Here is an 11149-nt window from a genome sequence, read left to right on the forward strand (position 1 = left end):
TGACCTCAGCTATTCACCACATTGACGCCGTGAGTAAATAATCTTGCTTTGCAACCGATAAGCATCCACCTAATTAATTCCACTCCAAGCGTCACAAGTACCCGCCTGACGGCCTTCTAAGGCCCCGGACACTTATCTGCCCGGGTGGGAGTCAGGGAGAGCTGCTGGCCGGCTGCCCTGGGTCCCGACACTGATAACGTACAACCACTCAGATTCCTTTTACTTCAACTGTCCTTAGACTGACCAATAGCAGAACAAGCCTTGCATTTCTTTGATAAGGTAATTTTAACTATGCCACAGGGCGTTACTACTTCAAGGCTTTGCTAAATTTACTAGGCCTTACTTTATACAAGGCCACATTACATCTTAAACTTTAATTAGGCTTTTAGCAACAACATATAGCTTAGTATCTGAACAAATGCAAAAAAAAAAAATCATAGTCTAATCTTCATAGAGCCTTCTGAAAGCACCTTTATCACACAGGCATAATTTCAGCTGTCACAGGAACCTCTCAGGTCGCTGCTCAGATTTTGCTGGAGCTGGGGAGCCTCTCCTGCTGGCCACAGCCTCTCGTAGGGGATCGTGGAGCCCAGTGGGGAGCCTCTCCTGCTAGCCACATACCATGCTGCTGAGGACCCCAGGGCTGCCTACAGGTCCCACTGCTTCAGGCTCTTCTGGGACAACTGCTCCCACCCCACTGGTTTAGCTCTTGCCAGCTCCTTCCTTGTGGTTACTCACTGGTCTCTTGTCTGAGTCAGCCACGCTGCCCTATTATCCCCCTCCAGGTGACCTACAGGGCCAATCAGGGGACATGGAGGGTGATTCTCTGGGGCCTGATTGGTGAGGAAACAGAATCCCAAGTCCTCCAATCGTATTTTACCTCTTCAAAGCCCCTCGGCCAAATCATTACGAGATTGGTGAGGAAAGGGAATCCCAAGTTCTCCAATCATCTTTTGCCCTTTCAAAACCCCTGGACTAGGTCACTACCAGCCAGCCCATCAACTTGCATATCTACTCTGTGATATTGTAGGACATTAAGGGGTACTAAAGAACTTAAGAAGCTTTCAAAGAAAAGGCAGGAATCTGGCAGACACATGGGAGTCTGGGATGCTTGTTATTATTTTTCACTAAGGATTGGGGGTTTGAATCATTGAGATTGACAAACTTCACACCCAGCTTTTAGCTTAGTTGTGTACAGAAGAAATTCCACAGTGTATCCTTTCCGACTTTTCTGACTGCTTCCAGAAGCAAGTGCTACTTGGCATTATTGGGGACAGGACAAAAGGTTCACAGCATTGCTCTTTTGATTGATTGGTGTTTTGTGTGTGCGATTGAAAATATCAGCTGCAGGTTTTCAGCTGCTTAGAGTTAGTGAAATTCCTTTGAAACCAGCTGCTAGTTTTGGTATTTTGGTGCCATAAGAGCCTCTATTTCCATGTATTCAGTAGCAAACTTACTGGCTCCCTGTGCAGACCCCCACACCCAGCATGACTCAATTCCCACTGAAGAGTCCTACACAGAGATAACATCAGGCCTGAAGCATGTCTGTGTGCCCTGGTCTGTCCTCCTACCCCAGATTGGGTGTTTGCTATTTTTGCTCAGATAGAGCACCTGGTCCTTTTCCACCAGGCTGCATGACTGATAATACCTCACCTGTGCTACATTTCAGAAACATAATCCCAGCCCTCAAATCCCTCCAGCCCTTCCCTGCTATACTATTAAAAACAGAAAGCATGTCTCCCTTCCAGTCACTGTACCCACCTAACCTGGTTTGGATGAAAGCTTGTCAGTATTAAGACAAATCAATCCTAAACAGAACTGATCTGCAATCCCGGATTTGAAACAAGTCTCTATGAAGAAGAGGAAGCCCAGGGCCTGTCTACACCCCAGTGTGTACATGCAAATGGAGGCAATAGTGCCCAATCCCATTTCCCCAGAACTCATATTCGGAAGGTCTGTTTCCCTGGTACAGTGACACCTATTTTCTACTTTGGTAGACTAATGGAAACAGTTCCTAAACATGAGTATATATAAGCCAAATCTACCCTTTATGTTTCCACTCTGCATGCCAAGACTCTCTGTGTTCTCCACTTCTTATTCTTATGAACAATTTTGCTGCATGACTATCTCCTGTGTCTGGTTTCTTTTTCTCAGTCCTGTCCCTTGTTTCTACAACACCAACTTGCATGCCATCTGCCCAACAGGAATCTCTGATTTTGAGTGTCCCCGATTTGGGTCCAATTTTCATCTGAATCGTATAGGCCCCGTTTCACACAGCCCTACTTAGCAGTAGTATTGGCAGATAGCTTTCATGTGACTTTAACTGTGCAGTTGTTCATTACTAGTGCACTGTGGCATCGCGTCATGCTTCCTGCAACACAACACCACTGTGCAGTAGTAATGCACTACTGCGCAGTCAGTATCTCATGAAGACAAGGAATATTTAGCAGCTGCCAAGCTTATAAATCGGGAGCTTCGAGTGTTCATTATTTCAGACCTGTCAGCCTGTATCTTTAGACCTATTTTCATATCATATTTGCCTGTTACATTGGGAAAGTGAGTTCATTGACTAGGGATGTCTCTCTGTTACCAGATCATTAAGAAGTTTATTCATCATTAGTTGTTGTGTCCACATGAGACACTAAATGGATAGTAGATTAATTTGCCTGCACATTAGCACATCCCAGCAAAAGCCGTGCTAATGGGCTATTGCACAGCAGAACCACCATAGTGCACATTCGGGTGACTAAGAAGGCATGTGCCACTACTACTGTGGAGGAGCGCCTGTTACTACGCATTGAGTTAGTACCTGTTACTGGAGGAACTAAACTAAATGTGTTGTAGCTATGGCACATTAATGTACATGTAGAGGTGCACAGTTTGTCTTTTATGCTGCTGCTTCAAATGTATCTTTGACCCCTCTATCCTGAATGTCAAGGGGAGTGGTGTGTAGAGGAAGAGGAATGCCCTTGGTGGTGAAGAGAGAATGGCGGATGTGCAGCTCGGTTGTCTAAGTTGGGTTTTCTGTGAAAGTTCATAAGGGATGTAATCCTCCTGCTTCAGGGCACCACCCAGTAATAAGGCTAGGCCTACATCTGTGGCAGCGAGGGGAAATTATTTTTAGATTCAGATTATCCTATAATTATAATCCACAGGGCTTCTTACAACATTGCCTCAAGCACAAGGCATGAACACTTTCAGGATTACAGACCATATATTTTACAAGACATTATAACACCTTGACTCCCACTACCGTGTGACTGGAGTTAAACAGTACTGTGTCTCATTTCCAAAATATGTCTGGTATGGGTAGGCCTGTAATAGGAAAGTGGAGGAGAACACGACAGTTATTCTAGTTACAGGCCGGCCGTGAGTGACTTTACGGTGAAGATGCAACAGGATTTCAGTTTAGGGTGTACTTATTCCAAAGACCCAAAGGCATGTGCAGCAAGATTGGTTTGCAGATTCAGTTTATGACATAAGCTAGCAAGACGGATCCATGTGCTAACAGTTCCTCTACATTACATATAAAAAAAAGATTGGCTAACAGATTTTCCCAGGGCTAACCTGTAATTACTATATTTCTGCTGAAGCAGGCAAAACATCTGGAAATGAAGCTTTATGGACCAGTGGTGGTGGCTTGAAGGTTTCAGGGTCAGAAAGAGTTTTTTTGAGAGACAAAAAGTGTCCACACACTCAAAAAGTCAAGTTATCCTCTGGACATCCTAGAAAAAAACCGTAGGGCAATCTAAAGGAAGGAGATCAAATTAACGCTTCCCTAACAAAGTGTTTTGATGATGAATTTTCTTTCACTTGTGGAAATTTAGGATGTGCCCTGGAGATGATGTATACAGGAGCTGAACTAGAAGTATGGCTCTGAAGCTTTTACCAAGACATATTTTATAGGGAATACCAACAGTATGAATCCAAGAACAAGCATTTAGTCCTGAAAGCCCTGGACAGAGGAGTCCTACAAGAGGACTTGAATTGTTCTTCTGTTCCACATGGATTTTCCTGTTTTTCTGGTGGCAGGAACCAGAACCCAAGGACCCCCTGCTCCAGCTTCTGTGCCTGAAGAGTGGGACCAAGGTCACCCATTTCTTGGGGGAATGCCTACCGCTGTTCAAGAGGCGGGCACTAGCACCCTCCCTGGATGGGACATATCCTCAGAAGTAAGGTGAGGCAGTACGGAGGTGCCCTAGTGAACTGCAAGTCAAGTGTGAAAGCTCTTGAGATGGGTGGGAGTGAAGAAATGACACCGCTTTAGCATTTCTCTGGGTGATTTCTAAGTACTCATGGGCTGTCTAGATGGTCCCCAGGGCGGTGTCTACCATCTCCCCATTCTCTGCACACATACACTGAACCCCTCTTCACAGGCACCAGTGTCTCCGCATTGTCTGCATAAAGATCCTAAACCCATTCACACTGAACCACCCTGCTGGGATAAAGAGCCCAAGGTTTCAGTGATTGCCTTGCTATGCATTATGTAAAAGGGATATTTAGATGTGCATTAATGTGCTTTTTTTTGTGAGCATTAAATTTAGTACCTGTAACGTACTAACTTAATGGGCAGTAATAGCAGTACTGAACAGTATTGCCAGCACACATCTTTTAAGTGGCGCATTAATGCATCAGTGTGGCTTTGACCATTCTGTGCTAATGTGTACTAGAATAAGTGCAGAGGCAGTGCAGGAAATCTTCCAAATCTGAGTTCTGGGGCAATGGCATCGGGCACTACTGCCTCCAATGACATGAAGACGGAGGGATCCAGAACAGCTGAGGCTCATCCTTCTCCTTAAGATGCATTTGTCTTACTAGGAAAAGGCTTTCAATCAACCTAGGGTGGCAATAGCTGGAAAGATTTGAGGATTTCCTTTATTTCTCTGGAATGTAGAGAGCGCAGTATTAACGGTGCCACTTGGAGCCCAGCTGGAAAGGTCCAGGTGCTGAAAACAAGAAACAATAGCAAGGCCCTCATGTGCGCTAGGAGGAAAGACCAGGACACACAGACATGTTCCAGGGTTGAATTTCATCTCTCTGTAGGACTACAGAGGAAATCGAGCCATGCTGGGTGTGGGCCTCTGTGCAGGAGAGAATTTCACCAGCTGTTTGCAAATAAGGAATGGAGGGAAAAAACCCAGGAGGGAAATATTATGCTGCACAGTAATTTTAATACAGTGAAGAACTAGAGTTATACAGATACAGAAGGGATCCTGGGGAGAGAGCAAATACTGCCAAGGATTTCCAAAGGGCCACAACCGTGATTCTATGCCTGGCCCATTTTGTACAAGGTGTGCTAATTTCTTTGCAGCTGCTGACTTTTACTTCTAAGCTGTTTCCATTGATTTATTTACAACTTTTCTCCCTGAATAATGTCACATGAGGAAAAGCACCAGGTAAGGAGGAGAATAAGCAGCTTCTACATGATAAAGTTTCTGTGGCCAAGATTTTAGTTAGAAGCAAAGAATAAAACAGCTTGTCTTTCCTGTTAATATCAATTCCCTTTCACACCACTGTGGCTGTGTCACGTGGTCTGCAATGGGTGAGAAGTGGATTCTAGGGAAGCAGACGCTTCTGCTTATATAACTGCACAGCATGAAGAGGCCTTAATGTTTAATGTGCTTAATGCTTAATGTGGAGAATTCAAGGTTCCTGGAGTGACAAAGCTAGGCATAGGAAACACGTGTGCGGGGAGGGAGTCTTCTAGCAATGTGAAGCCCTCACAATGGAGGTGCTGAGAGCTTAGCACTGCTCCAAGCCATGTCTTTCCTGTCAGCTGTGAATCTATATCTGGCTTTTGATACCTGTGTTGTTCCAAGTGCCGTGGATATTGAAGCTGGTTGTAGCATGGCCAGCAGCCTCCAGAGCTACCCTGATGCCACCACCAGGGGGGACGGACCAGCAGCAACCTTGCCAGACCAGCCTTCCGCATTGGTCACAGCAACAACACATATATCATGGTCTTCTACGCTGGTAGGGAAAACAGTCAGACTGGCCCTGGTAAGACAGGTCTTCGATCATGTCCAGGCTGTCAAACATCTTGCTGTGCTGGAGGTGAACCTGAAACACAGCAGGGAGCAGAGGAAACATGACACGTCTGCAGTTCTTGTGGGATCAAGGGTCAAAACTTGTGTGCGGCTCTCTCAGACATCTGGTAGGGACCCGGGGACCAGGAGATAGAGAGGACCTCTCTGTTATTGTCAGTGCTCTCCTTTCCTCCCCCTTATCCTTTGCTGCCCTTGCCCTCAGCCTCCCCCTAAACAAAAGCTTCGAAGCCTTCTCAATGTCTTTCCCTTTGGGACAGCTGCAGCAGGGACAGGGGAGGGAGCCTTTAGTCCAGGCCTAGGCAGCCTCTGACCAGATGGCGCAGGCACAGTCCTGGGATGCAGGGAACGTGCATTCACTTCAGGGCCCAGAACCCAAGTCTTCCTCTTTCTGTCTCCTAATGCTGAGATCTGGGGGCGACGGTGGATTACACCTGTGATGCTTGTTGCACTGCAGGAAGGACTATACTGTAGGCAGTTTCCAGTTATGGGTCCCACAATCCTGGGCAAAGACTGGGCCACAGGGAATTCCCCCAGTTGGGGAGAGAGGCGGGATATTGGATATTGCTCCATATGCTGTGGGCTTTGGAAAGACTGAAGGATCATGCTGCCTGGTTTGGATTGGAGCAGCTTGAGTCCCTTCATTTGATCTAAGTGGGGCCAGGACAACTAGCCCAGGATTTGGATTGTCACTTCTGACTGTGCACACCTACACTTTACACAAGACATGGCACAGCATCGCCTCAGCTGGTCCCTCTTTCATTCTTGCCTTTAGTGTCCCAAATGCCCTTGAATTGCCAACCTCAGCTGTGGGCTCCCTAATGCCGGCCACCCGCCTACTGCAACAAAAGCAGCAAAAAGAAAGAAAGACCCTGAGCAAGGCAGAAGGTGCCGTGCAGTAAGAGCCAGACCTTAGTGATGGCTTTAAAGACAGTCATAGAAAGGCCAATATCAGGGATGTGATGACCTACTCCCTCTGCTTCTGGTCACATGTTGGGTCCCAGTTCTTCTTCTCTGTCCCTTGCTCCAGTCCCCTTAAGCTGCTTTGCTGACCAGTCCCACTCCAGCCCCCTTATCTGCTAATTTCTAATCGCACACACAAAAACCCAATGGATCAGAACAGCAATTCTGTTAATCTTTACACCCCAGTATCACCAAGTTCCACTTGCTTCTGAAAGGAGGAAGGACACTTGGAAAGGGTGCACTGTGGAAATTCTTCTGTGCACAACCAAGTTAAAAGCTGGGAGTGAAGTTTGTCAGTCTCAATCATTCAAGCACCCAATACTTATTATAAAAATCAGAGTGAGCACCCCAAATTCCCATGTGTCTGTCAACTTGCTGCCTTTCCTTGGAAAACTTGGGCAGTTCTTCAGTGCTTCTTAATACCGTAAACATCCTAGAGTATATGTAGAAGAAACAGCCCTAATGTTAAAAGATTGTTGAACATAATATTGCCCCAGTTAAAAGAGATTGAGTTGCATAGGACTTACTTGATTTACCACGGAGAGTAAAGCAACGGAAGTGAGTAAAGAGCACTGGTTTGCATGTCCTTTTATACAGCTTCTGCTGGTGGTAGCACTCAACACAGCCATCAACTTCTAAGACTCTTGAAAGAGAGAGAGAGAGAGAGAGAGACTTTGTTGGAGACCTGTTCTGTAAAAGGGTGGGAAGCTCTTTGGAAAACGTGGCTCCCACCACACGCCAAGTCTGCCCACTGTTCAGATTAGCTCACTCATGTCAGCACATTTCACCGCAGTAAGAGCACAAGAAATGCCACACAGGACAGATCTTGGGTCCATGCAGAAGGACGCAGGTGTCTTGCAGTGGCAGAGGGCATGCTAAGGAGAAGAATATTGAAGCAGAACAAAACCACACTGTTCTTTCCCCTGACCCTCCCTCTTCAGCTCCCAGATGAGCAGGAATGGTTTTTTTTTCTTTCTCACTTGTATCTTCCCAGGTTTTGTATTTGGAAAATATGAGCTTGCCAACAACTGTCTTGGCTCGGTATGGAAAAAGTCAAAGACGTTCATCTCACACAGCTTGAAAGCTGTGATTCAGACCTTTCTAAGACCGCATGCAGACCTTTCTAAGACCCCATGCTTTCTGTTCTCCTACAACCATGTCCTGCCATCATGAGCAAGCAGCGCAGCAGTAGGCTTCTGCCGTGAACCCTGCTGTTGCTGCATTGCTGAAACCGCTGGAGATTAACGTAGAAATAAATCTCTAATTGACATAAGGGAGGAATTCAGCCCATAGACAAAAACAAACCCAAACCCCCATAAAAAACAAACAAACACTTAACTAAAAATTAAATAATACAAAGTGAAAGTTTAAGGCACTCCAGAATTTTTAAAAATGGTAGGTGGGTTGCACAAGACGTATGAAGCATGTTAATCTTTCCACAGGTCAATGGGCTGACTTCCATGGGTTTTGGTGGGCACCGAATCAGAAAATTTCAGGTGCGCACCTGAGCATACTAAACAATGTCTGTAACTCGAACTCCTGTTCGAGTTACAGAAACGCCCCTCTCCCCACCACATAAAAGCATGAATGAAACTGGATTCATGCACATGAGAGCAAATGGTCCCACCAACGACTGCTTAGCCTACCCTGCAGACATCCCCCAAATCCTCCAACTCCAATGAAGTCCATAGAGCAAGACCAGGAAGAAGGTTGACCCATAAACTTTTAATTTAAAAGAGACCTCTGTGGGTGTAGTTTGCCAGCCCTAAGCTATATTAAAAAACACAATAATTACAAACACGGAACAAAACAATTACAGTATTTTTCGGGTTGGCACACACGACACACGCATGTTTTGTCACTAACAAGGACCTGAAGGACAGAAGATGCCGGAAATGCTCCCGGCGGACTGAGAACTGTATAAAAGGTTGCACAAATGCATAGGGTTTAATCACTTCTTGACTTCTCTCTTTGCTGAGCCAGGTAAGTCCAATTCAGCTTCATCTCTTCCAAGTATCTCTCTTTCAGCTGTAATATAAAAACTGATATTCTACTTCTGTTCATTGGTTTTGAGCATTGCTCAGGGTCTTTCTCTTGCTTATGCTGCTTTTGTTGTAGTTGGTGGGTGGCAGGAATTCGGGAGTCAAAGCCTGTGAGGTTGGCATTTCAAGGGCATTTGGGACAGTAAAGGCCAGAGTGAAAGGGGCCCCAGCTGAGGTGTGCGCAGTCAGCAGTGACAATCAAAATCCTGAGTTAGGTGTCCATGGCCCCTTTAGCTTAAAAGCAGAGACTCAAGCTCCTCCAATCCAAGCCAGGCCACAAGTTCAGCCACTGCAAAGCCCAGAAGGTAGGGAGCAGCATCCAAAATCCCACCTCTTTCCCCAACTGGGATTATTCCCAGCAGCTCTGACTTTGCCCGGGATTGGAGAATCCACAACTGGAGTCCACAATCCAAAACTGCCTACGGCTGAATCCCTCCTGCAGTGCAACAAGCATCAGAGGTGCAATCCATCTTTGGCCAGCAGATCCTAGTGGTAGGAGACAGAAAGTGGAAAACTTGGTTTCTGGGTCCTGAAGTGAAGACAGATCTGCCACGTACCAGGATTGTGCCTGCAACGTTGCCTAGGGGCTGTCTAGGCCTGGACGAAAGGCTCCCTCCCCCACCCCTGCTCAGCTGCCTGACAGGAGCAGGGAGCCTACTTTCCAATCAGCATATTGCAGCCAAAGGAAGTGAGAAGTCTTCCAAAGTGTTGTTTAGGGGAGAGGCTATGGGCAAGTGGAGCAAGGGAGAGGAGCAACACTGGCAGAAAGGAGGGCTGAGGTCAGCATTTCCCAGCTCCATCCCCCAGGCTCACTTAATTTTGGACCCTTCAATTATCAGAACTGCAGATGTGTCACGTTTCCCTTGCAGATGTGTCATGTTCCCTCTGCTCCCTGTTGTTCCAGGTTCGCCTCCAGCACAGCAAGATGTCTGACAGCCTGGACATGCTGGAAGACCTGCACTACCAGGACTCATCTTGTTGTTGGAGACCCCCCTGTAGAAGGCGATGTTGGTGTTGTTGCTATGATCCATGCACTGGACAGCTAATTTGGCAGGGATGGTGCTGGTGCCCTGGGTGGCGCAGTAGGGGCAGATACGGAAGGTGCTGGCCATGCTAAATCCAGTTCGAATATTGACGGCACTTGGAGCAACATGGACATAAAAAGCAAGATAAAGATTCTCGGCTGACCCAGAGGACATGGCTCGGAGCAGTGCTAAGCACTCAGCACCTCCAGTGTGAAGGCTCGGCATTGCTACAAGACTCCCTCCCCCATTCTCCTGTCTCCTACCCTTTGCTTTGTTACTCCAGGAACTTTGTATTCCCCGCACTGTTAAGCATTAAGGCCTCTTCATGCTGTGCTGTCATTTAAAAGGAAGCCTCTGCTTCCCTAGAGTCCACTTGTAATCCACTGCAGACCACTTGACACAGCCACAGACGTGTAGAAGATGTTTGGTGACAACAGGCATATAATCCCGGTTGCGGCCGTTTGGAAAACCTTATAAAAATTTCCTGTCTCCTCTGTCTCCCTTCTGTGTCTGTATTCTCAATTTCTTCTGTACATTAAACTTCCCCTGCAGCATAATATTTGTCTCCTGGGTTTTTTCCCCTCTGTTCCTTATTTGTAGATGTGCTGGTAAAATTCCCTTCTGTGCAGAGCCCCGCACCCAGCATGACTTAATTCCTAATGAAGTGCTACATAGAGATGCAAATCAGCCCTGGAGCATGTCTGTGCACCCTGGTCTTTATCCTAGTCCAGAAGGGATGTTTGCACTTCTGTCTCATATAGAGCCCCTGGTCCTTTTCAGCTGTGGCTCCAGGAGTGATAATATTGCACTTTCTACGTTGCAGAAACAGAATAGCAGCCATCCAATCAATGACTAAGAATTTTACTAACATGTCCCTACCCCAGTTTGCATGAAATGGTTTCCCGATCTCCAGGTCCCTACTAGATTTCCCTGAGTCTTGCACCCAAGGTTTAACCCTTTTTCCATCAGAACTGCACATGTGTCGTGTTTCCTCTGCTCCCTGCTGTTTTTCAGGTTCACCACCATCCCAACAAGATGCTTGACAGCCTAGACACAGTTGAAGACCTGTTTTACC

The sequence above is a fragment of the Alligator mississippiensis genome, chromosome 15, assembly GCF_030867095.1.
Source record: "Alligator mississippiensis isolate rAllMis1 chromosome 15, rAllMis1, whole genome shotgun sequence".
In the NCBI taxonomy this organism is placed as follows: Eukaryota; Metazoa; Chordata; order Crocodylia; family Alligatoridae; genus Alligator; species Alligator mississippiensis.